The following is a 25691-nucleotide window of genomic DNA, read 5'->3' on the forward strand; positions in this document are numbered from 1 at the left end:
GCATGCTGCTGAATCCCTTTTGTAACTGTTTTTGTTGTTGTTGTTTAGTCATTTAGTCATGTCCGACTCTTCGTGACCCCATGGACCAGAGCACGCCAGGCACTCCTGTCTTCCACTGCCTCCCGCAGTTTGGTCAAACTCATGTTTGTAGCTTCGAGAACACTGTCCCACCATCTCGTCCTCTGTCGTCCCCTTCTCCTTGTGCCCTCCATCTTTCCCAACATCAGGGTCTTTTCCAGGGAGTCTTCTCTTCTCATGAGGTGGCCAAAGTATTGGAGCCTCAGCTTCACGATCTGTCCTTCCAGTGAGCACTCAGGGCTGATTTCCTTAAGAATGGATAGGTTTGATCTTCTTGCAGTCCATGGGACTCTCAAGAGTCTCCTCCAGCACCATAATTCAAAAGCATCAATTCTTCGGCAATTTGTAACTGTTAAGAATCTCAAAAAACAAAACTGTCCTGAATCTTCAGTGGATGTCCATCAGTTCTAGCGTTGTGAGAGACAGAGAAAAACTTTTCTCCATCCACTTTCTCCGTGGTGTGCCTAATTTTATAAACTTCTATTACGTCACTTCTTCCTTGTCCTTAAAATAAAAACTGCCAAACGCTACAACTTTTCTTCATAGTATGAAGGTGACATGAGAACTGGGCTTCTCAGTGGTGGCTCCCCATTTGTGCAATGTTCTCCCCAGGGAGGTAGGCCTGCTGCCATCCCATCACTGTCTGTTTTTAGGTGCCAGGCAAAAACGTTTTTGGAGCTTAACTCTCACCATATTTTTAGAGGCGTGTGATGGATTTAAATTTTCTCTTTTAGGCGTCTTATTGTAGTTCAGGTTGTTTTTATATCTGTTTTAGTGTTTATAAGGTGCTTTGAGTTCATTTGGTGGTGGCAGGGGAGGGGGAGTGACTAATAAATAAAATAAATGAAAATAACTCACATCAGCCCCAGCCAGCAAGTTAGCAAGAGCTATTTAGCCCAGTTCTAAGTCCAGAGACTGAAGGAGCATTCAGAATTAGCATCTCTCACCAGCAGTCTGAACTAGTTTGTTCTACCACCTCATTCTCCTGCAGAGGTAGACCAGGCCTAAGACCATTAGCCTTATAAAATGTTGCTTCTCTGAGCAACAGTTGAAAGTAAGATTTATTTAAAATTATTTTGTTATCCTTCCTTTCCATCTAGCTGAAACAGCTTGCAAAAAAGGGGGCGGGGTCACAAAGCCAAGGATAAAACCAAATTAAAATGCAATTCAGAAGCACATTAAAAAGAATGTGTGACAAGAATACAGCAGCACTAAACAGATCTTAAAAAAACCCAACAGCCATCTACCATGAAATGGATTCTCTCAATTAAAGAGAACTTTAATAGATTCCTGTTACTAATGCAGAAATCCAGGTGTGTGTTTTAATAAGGAGGTCAAGCTATAGTATTCCCACTGGGCTACCTTTGAAAGCTGCCAACAGCTCAACTGCTTTCCAGAGGATATAACCTTGATTTCTTAGTGTTGAGTCACATGGTATATTTGCAGCATGTATTTAAATTTTTCAGTCATGTGCTAAGAACAATTTAACAGTTCTGGCTGCCTCACCTCAAAAAGGATATTGTAGAGTTGGAAAAAGTTCGGGAAAGGGCAACCAAAACCATCAAGGGGATAGAGCAACTTTCCTGTAAGGATAAAAATTTATAAAATTGTGCATGGAGAAAACGGAAAAAGAAAAGCTTTGCTCCGTCTCTCATAACACTGTGACTCATAGGCATCCAATGAAGCTGAAGATTCAGGACTGATAAAAGATAGTCCTTGATGCAGCTCATAGTTAAACTACGGAATGCATCATTTTAAAAATGTGTCTTTGTGCTTTCTGTAACACACAATATTGTCCTATAGACAACAACCCAAGCCAACAATCAGTTAGCTAATGCCACTGAAGTCAACACTGCCATGTCATGTATCATGATATGACATGATATACCATGCAACTTCAGCTGCTGCAGAATTTGGTGGCCAGGTTGCTCACTGGGGCCAGATGGTTTGATCATATCACATTGGCCTGACTGCACTGGCTGCCAATTAGTTTCTGGGCCTAATTGAAAGTGCTGGTTTTGCCCTAGAAAGCCATAAACAGCTCTGGACCACAATATCTCAAGGACCGCCTCTTTCCATATGAACCTACCCAGACCCTGAGATCATCTTCTGAGGCCCTCCTTTGTGTGCCTCCTCCACAAGAGGTCTGGAGGGTGACAACACGAGAACAGGGCCTTTTCTGTGGTGGCTCCCTATTTGTGGAACGTTCTCCCCAGGAAGGTTCGCCTGGTACCTTCATTATACACCTTTAGGCACCAGGCAGAAATGTTCCTCTTCAACCTTTGGCTGATTGATATTCTATGGCCTTTTAAATGTGTTTTTGGGGTGGGTTGATGGTTTGTTTGTTTTTGTTCTTGTTTTATTACGTATTTAGTGTTTTCCTCTTGTATTTTTATGCTGTGAACCGCTCTGAGAGCTTCAGATGAAGGGCAATATACAAACTAACAATAAAATAAACAAAATCATGGATGGGTGAAGAGGAAGCTGGTCCACTATGGTGAACGGGGCTTTGTCCCACCAGCTTCAGTCTGTCCTCGGCCAGCCCCCACCTGCCTACCTGCCTACTTCCATTTAGCCCAGGGGGTTGGACTGCCTGTCACATTCCTCCTCCTCTTTAATAATAATTTTTATTTATACCCCGCCCTCCCCAGCCAAGGCCAGGCTCAGGGCAGCTAACAAGCAATAATAAAAACAAGTTGAATGAATACAACTTAAAAAAACAAGATTAAAATGCAACAATTAGAATATTGAAACATTAAAATATTAAAATGCAGCCTCATCGCAGGAGGAGAAAGGAAAAAGAAAAAAGAAAGAGGGGGAGGGAATCATATTAGCTCCAAGCCAAAGGCCAGGTGGAACAACTCTGTCTTACAGACCCTGCGGAAAGAAATCAGATCCTGCAGGGCCCTGGTCTCATGAGGCAGAGCGTTCCACCAGGCCGGAGCCAGTGTTGAAAAGGCCCTGGCTCTGGTTGAAGCTAATCTAACTTCCTTAGGGCCCAGGACCACTAGGTTGTTGCTATTTATGGGCCTTGAGGCTCTCCGTGGGACATACCGGGAGAGGCGGTCCCGTAGGTACGAGGGTCCTAGGCCATGAAGGGCTTTAAAGGTCAAAAGCAGCACCTTAAATCTGACCCTGTACTCCACCGGGAGCCAGTGCAGCTGGAAAAGCACTGGGTGAACATGCTCCCATGGCAGAGACCCTGTGAGGAACCTCGCTGCAGCATTCTGCACCCGCTGGAGTTTCTGGGACAGCTTCAAGGGCAGCCCCGTGTAGAGCGAATTACAGTAGTCAAGCCTGGAGGTGACTGTTGCATGGATCACTGTGGCCAGGTCGGGGCGGGAAAGGTAATGCATTGCCCTTGCAGAACTCAGGTAAGGAGAGGATTGTGATGAAGCTAGAACTAGGTGCACCAGTTCTAAAACTTTTCTGGAGGAAAACACCAGGATAGGCCGAAAGCACCCTCTGCTTCTTCTGCTACCGAGTCCCCACCCCACCCTGGATAAAGGTTTTTGGTTTTCTCCCCTGCCACAAATGGAGTCGTGTTGCATCCAACTCTGGAGTCTCCATTACCTACATCAGCATGACCAATTGCTCCCAAAAATAATCATGGCATTTAATAAAACAAAAATACCCCCCTTCTATTTTCCACGCAGCTCCTGGCTGCACTTCCCCTTAATAACAGCACTCACTGAACATTTGTCAGGTGCAAACTGCAGCTGAGTGCGAGAGCAGGCAGGCAGCAGCTCTGAACTGACGACCGGCGGGACTCTGGAGACACAGCAGCCAATCAATCTCAAGAACTTACTAAGTGAGAGATGGGATATAATGTAAGCCATTATTCCTTCCTTATGCATGAAAATGAATTATTCAGTAAAGATTTAGACTCCTTTTTATTACCATGTTGAATTTATGCTGCATACAAACCATAAAGGCAGATTGAAAGTTGCCTCTGCGCCTCCTCGCTAAAGCCTGCAGCGACAGGACTTGCGCGGCATTTATTCCTCCGTTCTACCTGGCCCTGTGCATCCAGAGTCACTGAGAGTAGGTTCGGGCCTGGGGGGGGTGGGAATTGGACCACCCCCCCCAGCAAGGGTGGACCAGCTAAAAATATTTACACTGTATATAAAATAAATGCATGATCTTGTTTTTATGTTACTAAAATGCCTTTTATGTGAATTTTAAAATACCTTTTATGTGAATAAAATATTCATACCTGTTGAGAATATTAAGAATGCTAAAACCCTAATGACTAATATCAATAATATGGGCACCCACACGATCGCTGCTGAACTATCCGTACACTTTACATGTCAAACTTGTACGTGTAACACATCACAATGCGTATCACACAACTTAGTTGTATCCGCATGGTGTTCACTTAAGAAAACATGCACATGTGATTACACATAGAATCATAAAATTGTGGTTGGAAAGGGAGCCCGAGGGTCATCTAGTCCAACCCCCTGCAACTCAGGAATCCCAGCTAAAGTATCTATGATGGGTGACCATCCAACCTCTGCTTACAAATCTCCAAGGAAAGGGAGTCCACTGTCAAATTAGCATAATAAGATGAGACTGCACCATCATCCCGTCAAAGCACAGAAGTGAGTGTTCGTTTGGAGTCTGAAATACTGGAAATGCTCAGTTCATAGCACTGGTTCGCAAGCTGTTATTCAGAATTGTGTGTGCGTTGAACATGAAAACAATTGAGCAATAATGATACCACCGAGAAAGACAAAAACATATGGAAGACAGTCGGGTGCCGGGGTCCTTTCTGGACTGCTGGGAGCTGATAATTTGTACTGGCTTTCTCTGCTCTCTTGTTGGCCCTGTGTGCCCCATCTGCAATGGGTTGCTGCCATTCCAGCAACTCATGCATTACCTCTTAGAAACAGCTTCATATATTGAGTCAGACCACTGACCCTATCTAGCTTAGTACTGCCTACAATGACTGGCAGCAGTTCTCCAAGGTTTCAGGGTGAGGACACACCCAGTTACACCTGGACACAACAGGGACTGAGCCTGCATGTAAAGCACCGAGGAACACTCTTCCCCCTCTTATCTGATGCAGTTTTACTCTTCCCATTTTATTTTATTTTTTTATAAGATATTTATTAGAGTTTTACAAAAACAAAAGTTCACAGAATAAAAGAAAAACCAAGAAAAATAAAAAATTCAAAAATACATAAAGAAGAAAAAAGAGAAAAATACAAAAAATAAATCCATTTTTTGATATTTTTAAGCTCATTTGCTTGTTTCCTTGACCTCCTCACACCTCCCCTTTTTGCATTCCCATTTACATAATCAATTCAGCAAATCCTTACCCTCTTTCATTTATCTTGACTCTATATCTTAACATATTATGACTCTATCTTTTCATCCATTTAACAATTCATTTTTGCATATTCTTATTAACTTTTGTTGCTGAATACCACTTATTGCCAATCCGAACATAATTTTAACATTCATTAATTTTACAATATTTCTGAAGGTAGTCTTTAAATTTCTTCCAGTCTTCCTCCACCACCTCTTCTCCCAAGTCTCGGATTCTGCCAGTCATTTCCGCCAATTCCATATAGTCCATCATTCTCATCTGCCACTCTTCCAGGGTGGGTAGATCTTGTGTCTTCCAATACTTCGCAATAAGTATTCTTGCTGCTGTTGTTGCATACATAAAGAAAGTTCTGTCCTTCTTTGGCACCAATTGGCCGACAATGCCCAGAAGGAAGGCCTCTGGTTTCTTCAGGAAGGTATATTTAAATACCTTTTTCATTTCATTATAGATCATTTCCCAGAAAGCCTTAATTCTTGGGCACGTCCACCAAAGGTGAAAGAATGTACCTTCAGTTTCTTTACATTTCCAACATTTATTATCAGGCAAATGATATATTTTTGCAAGCTTGACTGGGGTCATGTACCACCTGTATATCATTTTAAAGATGATATCCCATTTTAAAGATGGGTAGCAGAGTCTGGGACTGCTGAGTACCCAGGCCTTAGCCTTTGGCTGGCTGAATTTAAAGGATGGAGCTCCAGCTCTTTAGGCATCAACCTTTAGTTTAGAGAAAAGGTGAGCAAGAGGAGACTAGCTAGACTAGATGGGCCTTCGCCTTGATCCACCAGGAATCTTCTTATTGTTCGTTGCATTCTGATACCTTCTCACCAGGAGGTCAAATCCATACAATGTAGAAATCAGACCTTACCTTTGGAACTCCCATCCACTAGATATCAGAAAGTTGCCAACATTACTGTGTTTGTGGCACCTGCTGAGGGGGGGGGAGCCTCCCCTTTCCAACAAGCCTTCAAAGTGAGGATTTATACCCTAGTGACTAGTCTGTATCTGTACTTTCTGCATATGTTGATGTTTTAATTGTCAAATCGCGTTGGGATGTTTTGTAGGGAGCAGTTCCTAAATGGCATAAATAATTCCACATCTCATTTGGCCTCCACAAGTGAGGAAATTCAATCCTCAGTCCATCCCTCATTCAAATATAAAGTGGTGGTGGAGCAGGAGAGAATGATATTACTTTAGCAGTGAGATTAGAGTGTAGGTGAGATGATTTTAATTTTTATTGGTGCTCCAGGTAAAAAATGACCTTTACGTCTCTCACTTTTTCTCTCATATCTGGGTAATTATTTTAGGCTTAATTTGTTTGCCCATTCCACAGGTTCAAAGAAGTGCTTAGTGTCGTATCCCAGACTTGAGCCGCCTCACGATGACAGTGCTGCAAAGCGGGTTTCTATGGATGTGGGTCGATGGAGGTCTTCATCAGGGATTCTTCCAGAATTTCCAAGTGGCTGTGAGGGACAGAATGATGAAGAACCACCCAAAGAAAGAAAGGGCTTGTGGGATTTGACACGAAGGGCCTCTTTTGTATAGTGCTCTAAGCAAGAAGAAACATTTATTTCTGTGCCTCTCATCCAGTTAAATTGACTGGAATATTTTAGGTTTAACTGGGGAGAGATTCCATTAATGGCAGTCCCAGGATCACCACAGAGTTTTCTGAGGTAATATGACTGAACCTCCCTCAATTCTGTTTACACAAGAACCCTGACCACCCACTCATTGCTAGGGATGTGGGAGAAATCCAACTGTCTATTTCGACTACCTAATTTGAACCAATTTGACGTGAACTGAAACAATTCACACTTTTGAGCTGCAGTTCTTCAGCCAAGTAACACATACAACAACAAATACGCATACGCTAAGTGTAAAGTGTGAATATAAAAACATATGTCAGTGAAAATACCATACAAAATGAATTACGGTAGGGGAAACCTACTTTGCAAAAAAATTGTATTTTGGCAAAATTGCATCCGAAGATTTCTATACAGTATTAGGAGAAATCAGCACTGAAATGCTGCTACATTCTTATGACATTATACGGATATGTGGAGAACAGAACTAAGAGTGGAAGAATGAGAAACCAGAATTGACCTATTTGCCCACATTCGTTGCTACTGAACTGGAATCAGGATGTGAGGCTATGAACTTGAGAGTATAACTCTTTTCTCAAAAGTCAAGCCTTTTCCAGCCAAGCCATTTGTTTCTCTTCATCTCCTTTCCTCTCACTCTCAGAACGAAGGATATTGTGTAAAGAAGACTTGTGTTATAGAGAGCCTTTGTGGGGTGCTATCACTTCTCATCTGTTTCAGGGCTTTAAAGCCGATGTGTCTGGTGAGAATGTATTTTTCCCACCTGTAGGAAGGACATCTTTCAAGCCTGCTGAAGTCCAGGCTTGACTTGGCATCAGTAGAATTTCTGCATCTCTCCTCTCATCAGGGTAAACAGACAAAGCTGATGTCCCACTTTAGGTTTAATCTGTTTGAGAAATCTAACGGAAGAGAGTTTTATAACTAGGGATGTCAGAAAATTCAGACAAAAATGTAGGGCAAATTGCTGGTGTTTGCTTATTCATCAATCCGGTGAATACAATCGGCATTCACTGTTGTTATTACTTTTAGTCTGCAAACGAAAAGCAATTGATTATGTTCCCCCCATTTGCATTGTTTCCTTTGCACTGAACTGAATGGGATGGAATAATTTAATTGACATTATTAATAACATAAGTAATGTAAGTTCCATAACTTTATGACAGTGGAGAGTAGGACGAATAACATGGTTTTTGACAGTAGGTGAACAGCAGCAGAACAGAAAACTAATCCCCATTCTTTTTACACAAGAGACCAGGCCACACACTGGTGTCCACTGAACTGGATTTAGGAATACATACAGTGGTTGTTAAGTATAATTGTTCAATTGACACTGAAATGGACAATGCCTGGGTGTGTATTGCTAACATTGGGGATTCTTCATGGTAGCATATTAAGAGCTCTATGAGCTTTAACTAAGTTAATGATTAACTGAGAATGTTCTCTTCTCTAACATGTGAGTGTTTAACCTTATACCACTTGATTAAAGTATTCAACTGCAAATCGCCATCATAAAGGGAGTTGCCTGAAAGTCTTTCTCTGGATGCCACAGAGAACAAAAGGATGAGATAATGGCTCTCAATAAGTGGCACAGCTTTAGGCTGTATTGCAGGCTAGTGGAGAGACAGATCTCTGATTTTTGGTCTATTGGAATTATTGTATATTTTGTAAGAAGCTAAGCCTGTGCTGGACATGCACGATATACTGTAAGCAACTATTTTGGATGTATCACTATCGTTGATGTTCTGTTTAGAAGGAAGTTCTGCAAGTAAAATTTTGAGCAATACTTACAGGGCTGGAGTCCAAAAGGAGTCTGCCTTTATCCATCCATTTGCTTCAAGCTGTGCAAAATTAATATTTGCAATAGTGGTACCATTAAATGTGAACTTTGGGATCAGAGCTGGTGAACCCACAGCCTGGGGGAGTGGAGGGCAAAAAGGATGCTGGACAGCAAGAAGTAATTGACAGTGGTTGCACCAGTCCAGAAGCATTCTGGAGAAATGAAAATGGCAGGTGGCTGGAGCATTTGGAATACTGCTCTGCAGCACGTACCCATCCAGTCACCCAAAAGAGCTAGGGATGGGAAGAAATTCAATCCAGTTCACCTTTAAAGGCAAACCTACCTTATTCACCCTTTCCAAGAACTGAAACACAGCCATCAATTGAATTTTGAAATTATCAAAATGTTGTAATACAGTTCTCCAGCCACGTAAGTCAAGTATAGTGTACTAAATGTGTACACTAAGGTAATATATGCATTAAAATATATATATTAGTGAAGATTACAAACCAAAAAAAGTATGTAATGGAAAATTGCTTTGCAAAAATAACTGCACTAAAATGCTTTGCCACCATAGGAACAGGTTATTGTGTTCAATTCATGTTTCTGGGAGTGGGAACAAAACTAAATTCTACGCTATAATATTGTCGCAATTCTAACTTCTAAAAGAAGAGTTTGGCAACTCCCTTTCAACTTTGTCATTTATAACAGACTAAAAGCATTTCTGGCTCTGCCTGAAAAATAGTCAAAAGTTTTGCCTCCACATCCTGCCAGCACCAGGTATGAAAGACTGAAAGAAAGAAAAAGAGAGCAAACCCCAAATGACCAGACTTGCAGAAGAAATAAGGCAATAAACTCCATCAGTACTTAAATTTGGCACAACTGCCGTGAGGCAGCTCCTTATCAAGAACTGTTCCCAGGCTAAAACAGGAACACTTAAGCTTTTCTGAGGATGTTAGGAAGCTTCTAATCCCTTCCGCAGGTGGAGGGAGGCCAAAGGGCTTGGATTACGCCAGGAGGCAACCAGAGAGACAATGCAGGAGGATTTCCACTAACTTTCCACTCCCAGTTGGTTCTGCAGCTTGTTAGTTTCGTGGTTCAGAAGGAAACAGGCATGTGCTTTGTATTGTGCATTCATGATCTGTGCTCATGATGTTACCAGGACACCACTGGCATCATCTAGCCAGTAGTGTGACAAATTCAGAAATGCAGGTTCCATTCAGTCCAGCCACACACTGTCACAACCACTCCACTTCTAAGATTATAATTATTTTATAAGAATATTGTATAATTAGTGGTGCATTGTAGTGATCAACACAGATCTGTGTGTGTTACCTTTCAACTATATCTTCTGTCTTCTGTGCAAACAAGCAGATTATTTGAAGAGCCCCAATATCTTATTTTGGAGTGACTTCAGTTGCGTTTTCTTTGAAGTCCCATCGTACATAATAGAAATTACACACCGTCATCTTGGAATGACCTTGTGCTTTCAGTGTCCCTAAACGTTTAGCTCTGAAGCAGGGAGAACAACTCCTTCTTGGTGTTCTACTCTCATGCCTCTGCCAGAGTGACTCTAGGAACCCATCCTCAGTATCCAACTCACCTACTTTCACTCCGATTGGCTCCAATTGGCACAGAGGGTGGGAAGACTCCTTTTCTGTGTCTGAAATGGTCCCCTTTCATGCAGATTGGGTGGCTCTAGGAGGAAGGAGGCAGGCTCCCTGCTGGGACCCTGCTGTAGAAATAGTAAGAAGTCTAAAAACCCCAGGACTCTGGAACAATACACCTCTGCATCATTATTGTTGACAGTGAGTGGCAATGGCTTTGCACTAGCTGCCTACCTGCTATGGGGCCAGGTTCAAAGTTTATGTGTTAATACACAAAGCCCTGAACAACTTTGGTTCAGGAAACCTGAAGGACCACCTGAGCCCCAGGTTGATCACTGAGATCATCTGGAGGAGTGCTCTTAGTTGTCCCCTGTGTTATAGAGGCCCAACTGGCCTCAACCAGAAGCCAGATATCTGCAGTTGCTGGTCTTGTGCAATGGAACACTCTTTCAGCAGAGATTTGGTAGGCACCCTGGATTTTGGCTTTCCAGTGTCTCTTGAAGACAGGCCTGTGCAGTTGCATAAAATGTTCTTGATTAGCCAGTCATTTTGATTATTATTCTGTATTTTAAAAAAATGCTTTTTTAATGTTGCTGTTTCATGAGACAGCAGTATATTAAAAAAGCCTTTTAAATAAATGTAATTTAATTTAAAGCAACAAGACTATCTTAGGCTCATTCATTTCTGTGGTTTTACTATGAGCAGAACTTTGCTGGATACAACCCTAAGGGGCTGTCTTATTTATTTTATCAACGGGGGAGGGGGGAGTTGCTCTCCCAAAAAGAGAATTTGCAAGACTAGTAAAATGCAGGGTTATTTGGCTGGAGTTTAAGCCAAGCAACCACCAGCACATTATGTATTTTGAAACAGTTAATGACTTCTTTTCAGTAGGAAGCAAAAAAGAAGAAGACGAAGTGTCCATCAGGAGCGACAAGGACTTGCCATTTTGAGTTTGTGGAATCTGCAAGTCAAAGGTGATGATGAAATAGCTGCTCCCAGCAAAGTGATAAAGGTAAATATATACACACATTTCTCATTTTTAAGGAAAAATATGTTACAATGCAACAGGAAGCAGGTGGCCCAAGATTTAGTGGAATGCCAGATTGCCAATCATTTTTATACCTCTGTCGTTCAAATTGCAATAATGTGCTGAATTGCAAAATTGGCTGGGCTGATGTGGCTTTTGCTTATTAAAATACAAGTACCGGGGAGATGAACATTCTGCGGTTTCTGATGCATCGTTGGGAGATGGGAAAAGGCTTGGAGAAGGAAATCACATGGAATGAAGGATAAAAACAAGACAGGAGTGAAATTTGGGAGATACGGTTCTGAAAACGTCAAGGACCGGATAACAAAATGTTACCTGCTTAGTATAGTGAATAACAGATTCAATCAGGTGCAAACTGCAAGGATCATCTTCTGCCTATTGGTCAGTTAAGACCTCAGGCCTGGCTGGTCCAACCATTTAGGGAGAGGTAAAGTGCAGGATAATTCCCTAGGCGGGTTGCGGTGGCTACTTCAGGCAACTGATTTCAGGCATCATTTTAAAAAGCAGCAAATGTTTCTTCAATTAATTGATTACTGTTTTATTTTCACTGCCAGGGAGAAGAGGCACCTGCGTGGGATTTTCTGTTCCAGGTGCCAAAATAACTTGACTGGTCTTGGGTACTATGCGGGATGTCATGGAATTTCAACAGAAACAGAAAAAGGAATAGAAATTGGCTGGCGTTAACTTATTTGCTCCATGTCCAGAACAGAAAGCAGTCCAGCAAAGACAATTGGTATCCACTGTTTTTGATGTTTTCAGTTTGCAAACGATACACAACTAATTACTTTTTATACTGCATAATAATCGGTCAAGCAGAACATGGGAAGGTTCCGTATGCAAAGTCAGAGCATTTTTTCCACTAGCCCATACTAACTGGCAACATCTCTCCAGGGCTTCAAGCAGACCTACCTGGAGAACACGGTACCTTCTGCATGCAAAGGGGGGTGTTCTGCCACTGCACTACGACCCTTCTGCATCTCGTGTATATGTCTTGCACAGTCTGAAACCTGGGATGGGGGAATTATCTCCCCCTCTCAGTGGGTGTCCCTGCATATTAGACAGGAACTCCAGGTTGAAATCTGGCTGCTTTAAAGATGTCCATAACTCTCTGGTGCTATAGCATTATTCTCATTCCAAGAGAGGTGCAGGGAGGTCTGCATCCCCATCGCCCTGCATCTATTTTCCCACCCTGCTGCTATGCCCTGCCTTTTACGCATTTCCACAAGATGCTTCCAGGCAAGCCAACTCACCATTGGTTAGAAAACCTTGGCCAACTTGCAGCCATGTGGTACTCAGTGTGTCTCCGTAAAGAGACATTTTTCTCCCTGAAACAGGCAGCCATTATGCAGCGTGACAGGCACATAACTCTTTTTTGGATGAATAGATTCCTTAATCTACGATTTTTACAGCCCTATTTATATATAAATATGCTCCCCTTATAAAAAGGGTACGCGCATGCAAAAAACAAAACAAAACACCAAAGCTATTTCTTCATAAATGTGATACCCCCGATAAGGGGGTGAAAACATGATGTATGTAGGGATTGTGTTCTCCCCCCCACCCCAGCCCTACCACCATCCTGCGTCTGAAAAATTATTGCATGATTCATTAATCCTCTTCTCTGTTCCCACCCAAAGCATCCCCCCTCCTCTCGCCTCCTGCTCCCCACCTCAACGCAGCAACATATAAATAATCATTTCTCTATCATCCACGCCAGGTGTCAAAACTTCTGCAAAGTCATTCCAAGAACAGGCCTATTGAGGTAGGCCAGGAAAGGAGGCTGTTTTAGGTAAACACAAACATTCGGAAATACAGTACTGTATAGAATTTGTATTTTTGTCACAGTGGCAAAGGGCAGGGGGAACCGGCAACGGGGATTTTCAGGATTAACAGATTTTAGAGAAGAGGCTGTAGCTCAGTAGGTAGAGCATCTGCTTTGCATACCTAAGTCTCCTGGTTCAATCCCCAATTGTATATCCAGGTAGGGCTAGGGGAGACTCCCTACCCAAAACCCTGGAGAGCTGCTGCCAGCCAGTGTAGACAATGCTAACCTAGATACACCAAGGATCTGACTCAGGTAGTTTCCTTATGTTCCTATGATCTGTAATCTATGATTTTACAGTCCCACCTGTGTATACAGATATACAAATACAGTCTAAACTCTTTACAATTGTTGTTGGCGTATGGCTCAGGAGACAATGGAGGAGTGCGCCTTTGGGGGTGAAGTCAAACCATTGGAAGGTTACAGAACCTGCTGTGGCTGTAGAGACCAATGCAGAAGCAACTGTGGTACAAAATAATGACTTATTAAAAACGTTGCCATTCCATGCATGTGTTTGCACAGACACTGGCCACCAACCACCCCCTCTCAGACTGAACTACCTCTCAGAGCTGTTGTGAAGGATAAAATGGTGCAGGTCCAGGGGGGGGTAGGAACTATGTGCAATAGCATCACCAAAAGAGAGGGCCAGAGAAGACATAGGTTTACATAAGATTTGCATATGAGCAAAATCTGCATAGAAATACATCTCTCAGAATTGTGGTGACCAGGTGTGTCTTCTCAGTCTGCTGCTCAGATGCTAACTGTTGATGGGCAACTTCATGGCCCCTGCAGGGGTCTCCTTTCTTAGGGCTCATCATCTTTAAGCTGTCTCCCCAAATTTCTGATGTATCGTGACGAGGGCCTAAAGCAGGGGTAGGGAACCTGCAGTCCTCCAGAAGGTCTGAACTAAAACTCCCACCATCCCTAACCAATGGCCCTGCTGGCTGGGACTGATGGGAACTGGAGTCAAACAACATCTGGAGGGTCACAAAACACCTTTGGGGGCCCTGCCCCCAAACCCTTTTCCTTCACACTGCAGGCCAGATTGGGGCGAGGTTTCATCCAATGCAGGCCAAGGCCAAGACAGTCTTCTCCATCTGCCACTACTTTCACTAGGCTCTTTGACTAAGCTTTAGTAAACATTTGCTTGCTGATGAAATCAAGAGGCTGAAAAGTCCTCAAGGAATCCCTCAAGCAAACTTTCTGAAAAGTTCCTTCTTTTCTGCTCTTTAGACAGTAAGTCTATACATTTATATCCCAGCTGCCTTTCGACACAAGATCTGCTGGTTGCAATTTTAATTTTGCTGTTTCTTGGGGAGAGAAAGGGGTTGTTCTTATGAAACTCTGACTTTTGGATGGCTTAACTGCTGCCATTTTTATTGTGGGCATGGGTGCACTGTTTTTAAATTATTTTTGTTTGATGTACTTTTAATTAAACAGAAAGGCAGGATATAAATAATAAAATAAACAACTCAGATAATTATTATTATTTTATTTTTAAAAACCCTAAGTAAATGAGAAGGAATTTATTCCCTTTTCCTCAAATTTTCTTCAAGATACTGCAAAGGAAAAAGGAGGGGGTACAAGAGAATTGAAAGTCCAACATAACACAGACACAAAGGTTGTGAAGATTAACTTTTTAAAATGTTAATTCAGAAGAACAAAGGCCTCAAGACGTGAGATGAAATGAGAAAGATTCATTTTGGAGGATGCGAGGGACGCTGGCAGGCTTGCGCTGACCAGCGACAGGAGAGGCAGCCTCGATTTGATAAGCAGATGAGCAAAAATTGTGAATACGAGGACGGTGCTGATGGGGAAAATATCGAGGGGGATGGCAAGAGATGGAAAGGTGGAAGAAACAGCTGTGCACAAGGAGAGACACATGAGGCATTATGGAAAAGAGAAGGTCATTATGATCCATGAAAAGCCTCAAAAGAAATAGTGGCTATGGGAGAAAAGTGGAGGATTGCTGGGGAGACCAGATGTTTCCACGCCAAGACAATGATAGAACAGTAATTACAAAGAGATAGAGCATCCTTCAGACACACAGGGGGGGCAGGGGGAGTGGGGGGGGAGAAAGGAGAGGTGCTTGTCTGGAGGCCTGGGTAAAGGATGCAGCAATAAGCACACGTCCCTGGCTATTATTGCACAGGTGACAGGCAAATGGGGGGAAATAGACGCTTCTCTACGTAAAATGAAGATGTAAAACCACTCCAAACTGGTGGGTTTTGGCAGGTGCATTCTGCAGCATGTAAATACTGTCGGAATAATACTGCATTCGTGGTGCATTTATACTGGACTGTCCACACATCCGCTTTGTTAGTTGTTCCGCAATGCTTATTGCAGTACAGTGGTACCTCGGGTTACATACGCTTCAGGTTACAGACTCCGCTAACCCAGAAATAGTACCTTGGGTTAAGAACTTTGCTTCAGGATGAGAACAGAAATCGCGCAGCAGCGGCAGCGGGAGGCCCCATTAGCTAAAGTGGTGCTTCAGGTTAAGAACAGTTTCAGGTTAAGAACAGACCTCCAGAACGAATTAAGTTCTTAACCCGAGGTACCACTGTATTGCCATCTGGAGGGGCACTCTTGCACAGGTAAAAAGCAGTCCTTTGCGCAGGGCAAGGTTAAACTATGGAACAGGCTCCCACAGGAAGCAGCAGTGGCCACCAACTTGGATAGCTTTAAGAGAGAACTGGACAATTCATGGTGGAGGCGGCTACTGATGATTATGTTTTGCCTCCATGGTCAGAGGCAGTAATAATTCTGAAAACCAGTTGCTGGAAGCCACCAGTGAGGAGAACACTCTTGGGCTCAGGATTGTGGATTTCCCCTAGGGGCACCTGGTTGGCCACTGTGAGAACAGGATGCTGGACTAGATGGGCTGCTGGCCTGATCCAGCAGGACTCGCCTCATGTTCTCTATAGTGCAACAAAAAGTGAACAAAAATACAAACACTTGTGTGCAAAAAGCAGGAATCCACAAGACACGCACAAAGTAGTATGTTGACCGCCAACAGTATTGAAACCGGGATTGCGTGTAATTGCCCCAATATCATCATGAGCACATGCACAATAAAACAGGACAACTGGTGAGGTCTGTAATGGCATTATTAGTACTACAGTGAGAAAAAAGGGACCATCACAATTGGAGGACGGAGTGTGATACAAATAGGGATGGCGAAACTAGGGATATGTTAACTGAAACAAAGTCATCCTTTGAAATGGATGTGGTTCTTTGGATACAAAGTCTACATTAGATTTGAAGAACCATGTGATGGAGGGCCTTGGCACATGTCGTAGTCTATTATTCCTCATCCTCACACCTGAAAACTTAGTTGACAAGTGTTTCCTTATGCAAAGATGGCCAAACTAGAAACTGGCCGCGTTTGCACCTCGAAGGAAAACCTTGAAACCTGATAATCTTGCCAGCCTAAGTGGCTGCGGCCGGACCTCCATTTATGATGCTCTTCTGAGCAGAAACAAATATTTGCTTCTACTACTTAACCATAAGGAACTGTTGTCTTCATTAAAGGGCTTCCAAGCATCCCTGCTACTGAGCTGCTGAAATGTTTGCTTTAACTTGGTTAATTAATTGATTAAAAGCAAGACACAATCAGCTGGCGGGGGGACCCTTTTAATTGGTGGGCAGACATAAAACAGAGTCAAGGGAAGAGTTGCCACATCAGCAACATACATTTAAAGGAGTGCCATACAACTTTAAACAGTCATTGAACACACCCCAAAGAATCCTGGGAACTGTAGTTTATAAAGGGCACTATGAGTTGCCAGGCAACCCCTATTCCTCTCACAGAGGTATAATTCTTGGATTTCCCTGAGAAGACAGGTTGATTATTTAATCACTCTGGAAATTGTAGCTCTATGAAGAGAGCAGGGATCAGGGGACTCTTGCACCCTTAACAAATTACAGCTCCCAGGATTTGGGGACACAATGGCTTTTTAAAATGGTACCATAATGCTTTAAATGTATAGTTCAGGTGTGGCCAGTGTTCTCCCCCACCCCTCGCCGCTCAAAACAGGGGTGGCCCAAGGCATTTTGATACCTGAGGCAAAGGACCTGATTCCATCCCCTCCAAATTCCTCGTTCAGAAGCCAACCAGAGCGGCAATTGAATCTAATTTCGACACTGACTACCATAGGGGCAGCAAGCTAGCTTTGAGAGTGTAGGGCAGGCTACAAAAGGGCAAGGCCAGCCCTAGCCTTGGGCAGACTGAGGCAACCGCCTCAGGTGACAAATGTTGGAGCACACTCTCCTCCAAAACCTCACAGCCACTCCTTGCTCTCTGACATTTGCTGCCTGAGGCAGTTGCTTCACTCTGCCCAATGTTAGGGCCGGTTTTGCCCAGGAATTTAAAGCAACACCGAATTACCAAACACAGGGTCAATCATGTTTGCAAACTGTTATCCTGGTGGCACAAGCCAAGTTTGAACTCAGAAATCTCTACTTGCTTCTGCTTCTTCCTTTGTCCTTTCCTTCTTAAGTGATGCTAACTTTTAGATTCCTTCCTTCCTTAGCTGACAGATATAAATCAAACTAACCTGTACATGTCATATCCCAAAGGGGAGAAAAAGTTTTTTGTGATGCATTATGCCTTTAGAGCCTCAATAGCTTCCTTTCAAGTGGCGTTTTTGTCAGTGTCAAAACACTGATGCAAATGCTTGCAGACCCTGGCCTATGTCTAAGATATAAATAGGCTGGGAGGGAACAGGGAAAGAAAATAAAGATACCATTTAATTTATCATTACTATTATTCTTATGGCACTTCAGAAGAACCAAAATGTAGGTGAGCGGTTGTTTTTTCTGCAAGCATGAGTTCAACGGTAGCATTGAAGACATTTCAGCATCAAACATTGGGGGGGGGAGGCAAAATAAATATCTGCTCCAAGATTATCAATAAATATAGTGGGTGGGGGATTCCTTGCCAAGTTTACTAGTGTAAGTCTGCTTGAAGTGAATGGAAATTCAATCTCATTCATCTCCATGACAGGGATGGGGAATCTCAGGCCTGGACCCAAATCCAAGTCTTTCTATACAAACCCTACGACTCTCCCCCCAGGACACACACCTCACCAGCCTTTCTTTGTATCTTCCTTGAGTCTTTTTGCCAGGCTGGAATATGTCCTTGGAGGTCTGATAATGCCTCTTGCTTGCCTCGATGGAAGACAGAAGTGTGTGTGTGTAGAAACCAGCCTACTGCACAAGAGTAAAATGTACAGTGGTACCTTGGTTTATGAACTTAATCTGTTCAGGAAGTCCGTTCTTAAACCAAAGTGTTCTTAAACCAAGGCTTGCTTTCCCATAGCGGCGGAGGACTCAATTTACAAATGGAACACACTCAACAGGAAGCAAAACATGTTCTTATTCCAAGGCAAAGTTCACAAACCAAAACACCTCCTTCTGGGTTTGCAGCGTTCTTAATCCAAGTTGTTCATAAACTAAGCTGTTCTTAAACCAAGGTACCACTGTACACTCATTTCAGGGGGGAGTAATACAAAAGTCTCTAAAATTATTATCATTTATTAAATTTGTATACCACCCTATACACACAGGTCTCAGGAAAAAAATGAATCAGAAACAGCGTTAAAAATTTCTGAAGTAAAGCAAACTATCTGAACCCATCTTGTTTCCTTTTAAGGAAACCGGCCTTTAGTTTAGTAGCAAACAAAACTTTGACACTTTGCCCCCAGAGAATTATATCCAACTGACTTTTCATCAGAGTAGACCTACTGAAATGGCTAGACTGAGGTTACTCATGTCCATTACTCTCTGAATAGTACTAGCATTGGACAAAACCAAATTGCCTATTATAAAAATAAGTTGCAATACAGCTTATACATACAAACTGCACCCTCTTCCTTTATTGCAACAAAAAATACTTTCCTGAATCTTTTTATTTTGTAAAAGAAACTCCTAGAATGAATCTATATATTTTTTTCAACTGTGTAAGAAAAAATGCACGTCAAGATTTTATATACGCCAGATTTCTTGAGTCGTCTTACACGCAGCTGAAACAAGCGAGGAGCAAAGCATTCACTGTGATCCTGTCTTGTTTCAACAAATCATTGTTTAAAAGTAGTCCACGTTCCCAGTACAAATGCAATGAGAAATTCCGATTATTTTAAACCAGGAAGCGGATACTCCTAATCTCCTCATGGCCGCAGCAGAACTGGGGCAGCAGGCAAAAAAGCACGTGAGCCAGAAGTTTGAACAAGCTGATTCTTGCAAAGTTAAAACTACAGGTTAGCATTACATTCAAACCAGACTGCTATCTGATATAGTAGTCTGGGAGAAAGCCAGACCATTTTGAACAATTCCCGTTTTTATTTTCTTTAAGCACAGGCACATGTGCCTTTGATCCATCTATGTTAGTGTAATCTGCACTGACTGGCAGCAGCTCTCTAGGGTTGTAGACAAGAGGTCTCTGCCAGCCCTATCTGGAGAAGCCGCGATTGAACCTGGGACCTTCTGCATGCAAAGCAGATACTACAGCTCACCCCCAAAGGAAACTTAGATCACTGGCCAGGGGAGAGGAGCTAAAAGGTACATTTGCCTGTGGCTACTCTATAAAAAGAATAAACACAAGTGATGCTTTAAAAAAAGGGAATTAACAGCACACAGTGGTACCTTGGTTTATGAACTTAATACGTTCTGGAAGTCTGTTCTTAAACCAAGGCATGCTTTCCCATAGCAGCGGGGGGACTCAATTTACAAATGGAACACACTCAACAGGAAGCAAAACATGTTCTGCTTCCAAGGCAAAGTTCACAAACCAAAACACCTACTTCTGGGTTTGCAGCGTTCTTAATCCAAGTTGTTCATAAACTAAGCTGTTCTTAAACCAAGGTATCACTGTAGTTTCATTCGATCTTGTCTGTGAAGTTGCAAATATAGAAAGATGCGCAACCCTAGACAGAAGACAGTGCCTGCCCAAAACATTTTGCTACCTGAAGCCAAGAACAAATCACCTTCAGCTAGGCCAACACTTAAAAAAGTATTGTATGACTCCCAAAACAGTGCATAAAACGAATAGACATGTAAATGATCATCATTAGAAAAGTGGAAGCTATAGCCATAGATGCGGGAAAGAATAAGAAATTGGGTCCCAAATAAGGAACAGAATGAAGAGGATGGTGCAAGTACAAATAACACTGCCTATCAGTCAGCTAACAGACCATTTGCATAGTCTTGTTACTCATATATAACACCTGAAGACCTTGGTACCAAGTTACCCAAAAGACCACCTGCCCCTATATAGACCTATAAAATCACTTAGATCATCTGGGGAAATTTTACTTGTGACACCACACCCTATAGATTATCACCCTGTAGATTATAACCTGAAAACAGGTGTTTTCTGCCTTTGCCCACAAACTGTGGAATGCCCTGTTACTTCCACACATGAAGCAGCAACTGTTAGCTGCTTCAAATGTCTTGCACATTACACATCATACCAAAGTCAGTCTTCCCCTGAACTGTAAAGTTGGATCTTCTTGTTACTGAATTCCCTTTTTTAATAATGCTGTTTTATTGTTTTGGTATCTGAAGAAGTGCGCATGCACACGAAAGCTCATACCAATAACAAATTTAGTTGGTCTCTAAGGTGCTACTGGAAGGAATTTTGTTTGTTTGTTTGTTTTGGTGCTGTTGTATTTTTGCATACTACTTAGAGGTTAAAATAATAATAGTAAGTGGTTTAGAAATGTTTTTAAATAAATAAACTTAAAAATATCTAGAACCCCTTTTATTTTGATCAGCTAATACAAAAAAAGCATGTTTCATAATTCTCTAGTATTGCTTGCCATGCTGTTTTCAAATTAGAAGTGTTACAGGTTTAAGCAGCAAACTTTCTCAGGAGTCTAACGAAGCACCTTGGAGTGGGGAAAGGTGGAGAAACAGCCACAGAGTGAAATAGCAGCCCACTGCTACTCTCAGTTATCTCAGACTAAAACGCATGGGACTAGTATTTGGTAGCTTGTGCTGCATCGCCATCTACTGACAGGTATCCAGCTGAGCCATATCAATGGGAGTCAGAACTGTGCACCCTTTCACAGGAACTTCAAAAGTCTTGTCTTTTGCTTCCTCCACTCCCTCACTTGGCTAATGCTTTTTCCATCAAACCACCACGCTCCCCCAAACCCCACAAGGGCTGCAAATGAGCCCTAGAGTACCCTGTGTTTCTTACTTACTTGGGTGCAGAATCAGGGCCCCAATTCCACAGAGGCTGCTGGTAGGGACTCTGATAGAAAGCAGCTGGAGTCAGCTGCAACTGCAGGGAATTAACATGCATCCTAGTTAAAGGGAAACAGCCTTACATTCAGATTTCTGGAGAGATTTGATAAACGAATGAGATTTCATCTTTTGTCTGCAAGGTGCAATGGGTGGAGAAGAACAGATCCAAGGAGCTATTATCAATGGACCCATGGCAGATGCCTGCCCCTCCTCTCTATTAATTGCCTTCCACATATATATTTCAAGGCAATGTACGAAACATAATAAAAGCAGCTAAAAGAAAGTTAAAAACACTACAGGAAACAATAGCAAATGTATTTTAAAAACCACACAGTACATATAACTAGCCACCCATGGCAGAGGCCCATTCATCCCACTGGGAAAGATTGTCACACACAAAAACGTATTCAATTGTTAACGGAAAGTGCAGAAAGTTGGCATGGGTCGTATCTTGATAGGAATGCTGTTACATAAAATAGCAAGTGTTACAGAAAAAATATGGGGGTTGGCTTTTGATGCCCAACTCCCCAAGGGACTGAGTGCCCTATGTCCATGATCGGTCAGAGATGAGTGGATGGAGGCAAGATCCATAGGAAACAAGGCAGATCTTTTTTTCTGTTGCAACAGAGTTCCCCCCCCCCCATCCTTGCAAGGAGGTAGGAGAGACCCAGAACAATGGTGCTCAAGCCCCTAAAAAGACTTTGGATACTGTCCACCCTGTAGCCCAACACACCCCCCCAACATCTCCAGCAGAAATTTGAGAGTGTTGCTTCTCTCCTGTCTGCCAGGATACCTGATAATGCCTTACTTGATTGCATTTTCTGGATAGCCTGGCTATTCCTTTGAGCCTTTAGTTCCTGAATCTCTCTCACATATTGATAGTTTGCTCAGCTTAACAGATACTTGCCAAGCTGCATTCAAAAAGGGAGGTGTAACCCCCTACCCTCCAAAGACCATCGGAAAGCTTTTCCCATTTCCTTCCTCCTTGCAGAGAAATATTTGAGGTAAATTTGGGAGAGTCCAAAATGGCTTCAGGATTGCTCTCCTGTACTATTGCAGACCCATGGCTTATATACTTATTTACTTACTTATGCATGTGTGTTTGCCTTGTACATTTATGAACCTTTATTCTATATTTGAGACCTTCAAATTCTTATAACGATGGCTTCTGAAATCTTTAGGAGTTGAAGGAGAAACTCTCCTGCAGGCCACAGCGACCCTTCTGGGTATAGAAGGACCTAACCCTGTGGAGGTTTGCTCTGTAGCAGGGGCTACATGACAACTCAGCCAAAATGGCCTCATCCCACACTCTCCTCTGGCTTCTCTCAGGCCTGAAACTCTCCAGTAGTTTGATCCTTCCAGCTTGAACACAACCACCTTGTCCCCCCCCCCTCGGCCTTGCTTACCTGCTGCCTAGGCTGGCCTCTAAAGTGGAGCAGGAGAAGATGGCTGTTTGAAGGCTGACGGGCCGATCATCTCCTCAGCTTGGGTTGGGAATGGAGGATGGCTGAGAGCCAGAGCGGCCTTGGTAACTGGAAGGACGGAGGTGGAAGGAGGAGCCAGAAACTAGGCAGCTACAGGCAAGCTCAGGCCCATGAGGGGGCGAAAATCCAAACTTAAGTTGTGGAAGGTAGCGTATGCTGCCTGGGTCAGGGTATTATTTAGGGCTTTAGGCAAATGTAAACTTGATTTGTTCTCTCTCTATATAGGGTGTCGAACGGAAACGCTGGCCATATTTGCACCCTTTATGTTCAATGCACTTTTGCCATGCCTTTCCACAAAGGATTCTGGGAACCTGTAGTCTGCGAAGAGCGCTGAGAGTTGTCAAGAGCAATGCCTTGTTGGGTATATATATAAAAAGGAGGCGCCAGTACTCAAGTGCTGAGTACAAAATGGCTGCCACAGGCAGCAAAACAAGAAAGGTGTGCTGGTACTTTGTACCAGTGAGTGCTGTCACATACAAGCTGCAATTCCCAGATTTCACTGGGAAGAGGGATTTATTGTCAAACCACTCTGCGAGTGAAAATAGGGGTTACCCTGCATCTCTCAGCACCCTTTAAAAAATCCAGTTCTTAGGATCATTTGGGGGAAACCTTGGCTGTTAAAAGTGGTGAGATAAGGTTTTTTTAAAGAACAGCATGGATTGGGTCAGTACTGAACACTGGACAAGTCAGGCCTCCTTTTTTCAGGAGTTTCTAGGTCCAGGAGTTGTTGTTTTTTTCCCTTTTTGGAACCAGAAGCCTGTTATTCCCTTGCTAAGAAGTTTGGAAGCCATCTTTCTAGGGTCCTTGCTAACGGGAACTTCAATTCCCTGATTTCCATACATCAGAATAAGCATTTTAGTAAATCAAATGGCGTCAGAAGGGCTGGATTTGAAGGCAACACCTCAGCGCTATGAGGCCACAAAATAAACCTCCAAATGCAGCATAAAACCATTAAGTGCAGAATTCAAAATGGCTGGACTTTTGATTGACAGCTGCTGACAGTGCGCTTTTGGGGGTGGGGGACAAGTGTTCCTCCCCCCCCCCCCCACATACATACAGGGCCGATGGAGGCTGGCATTTCACAACTGGCAGGAAAACACAAACAAACATCATTCTTGCCAAGCTTAAGATGAAGCAAATATTCTGAGCCTGTGCAGTTTCACATTTTAAACTCACGCAGCTCACTTTTCCTCGCTTCCCACCTTAGGCCAGTCACTGGCTCTCATCCTAACCTACCTTACATGGATGTTGTGGAGACGCGTCCTCATATCATAGGCATCCAATGTTGGTTCCTTTAACCAGAATCTTTGCACTGCAAAGGACCATGGGATGTAGCTGTTAGCCCTACCCAGAGTGTAAAGGTAAAGGTACCCCTGCCCGTACGGGCCAGTCATGTCCGACTCTGGGGTTGCGCGCCCATCTCGCTTAAGAGGCCGGGGGCCAGCGCAGTCCGCAGACACTTCCGGGTCACGTGGCCAGCGTGACAGGCTGCATCTGGCGAGCCAGCGCAGCACACAGAAACGCCGTTTACCTTCCCGCTAGTAAGCGGTCCCTATTTATCTACTTGCACCCGAGGGTGCTTTTTAACTGCTAGGTTGGCAGGCGCTGGGACCGAGCAACGGGAGCGCACCCCGCCGCGGGGATTCGAACTGCCGACCTGACGATCGGCAAGTCCTAGGCGCTGAGGTTTTACCCACAACGCCACCCGCGTCCCTACCCAGAGTGTAGACTCATTTAAATTAATGGACACGACCAACTCAGGCCTATCAATTTCAATGGGTCCATTCTGGATAGAACTTAAGACCCTCATCTGAACCACACATTTATACTACTTTGAAGTGTCATGACTTCTTCCCCCAAAGAATCCTAGGAAGTATAGTTTCTTAAGGGTGCAGAATTGCTAAAAGTCCCTTATTTGCCTCTCAGAATTTCAGGTCTTGAGTAGTTTAACAATAAATCCCTCTTCCTGAAAAACTTTGGGAACTGTAAGCTCTTTTGAGGTGAATAGGGGTCCCCTAACAAATCTCAGCACCCTTAACAAGTTCCCAGGATTCTTTGCAGGAAGCCATGACTGTTTCAAGTGGTATGATACTGCTTTAAATGTATAGTGCTGCTGGGGCCAGAGTTGGATACAATGCCAATTTTCTTTTTTTTTAAAGATAATATTTATTACTTTTAAAAGTTACAAAAAAGTAGAAGAAAAAGAGAAAAAGAGAAAAAAGAGAAAAGAAAAGAAAAGAAAACAGAAGAAAAGCAAAAATACAATACAATATATAAACAATACAAACCCAACCTAAACCCATTAAACTAGACACATAAATAAAGCAAAACAAAAACAATTTAAAAACATCCCTCCTTTTCCATACTCTGTCCTTCATTCCCTTATTTCCTCGACTTCCTCACACCTCCCTTTTCGTATCCCACTTCTAGTACTTGTTTCAGCAAATCCTTTCCATCTTTCTCTATTTTCTATCATATTATAAATAACATATTCTTTACCCTTATTTCCCATTAAGGGTAAATTACTTATAAGTAATTTACAATGCCAATTTTCTGTTCCTCCAGCTCAATTTAGTAATCTCCAAGGCTTCAACCAATCTTAATCTGGCCAGATTCTTGCATGTTCTAGATGCAGAAATACCACTCATGTTCAGCTGAGCTTACTCCCGGATTAGTGTGCACAGGG

At 42.9% G+C, this 25691-nt stretch overlaps 1 protein-coding gene across 4 annotated transcripts in view; it reads right to left on the minus strand.

The window, feature by feature from the left end:
• Window positions 1-23359, minus strand: part of MSI2 (musashi RNA binding protein 2) — a 451089-nt gene extending 427730 nt beyond the window's left edge. Inside the window, exon 1 of one of the 4 annotated variants that reach the window (XM_083587795.1) lies at window positions 22928-23328. The gene's annotated coding sequence lies outside the window, so the exon portion shown is untranslated. Of the gene's footprint in view, window positions 1-22927 lie in introns of all 4 variants that reach the window. The other 3 variants (XM_083587794.1, XM_083587782.1, XM_083587820.1) reach the window with 3 other exon arrangements.
• Window positions 23360-25691: the final 2332 nt, after the last annotated feature.

This window comes from Podarcis filfolensis, assembly GCF_964270895.1.
Source record: "Podarcis filfolensis genome assembly, chromosome: 15".
Taxonomy (NCBI): Eukaryota; Metazoa; Chordata; class Lepidosauria; order Squamata; family Lacertidae; genus Podarcis; species Podarcis filfolensis.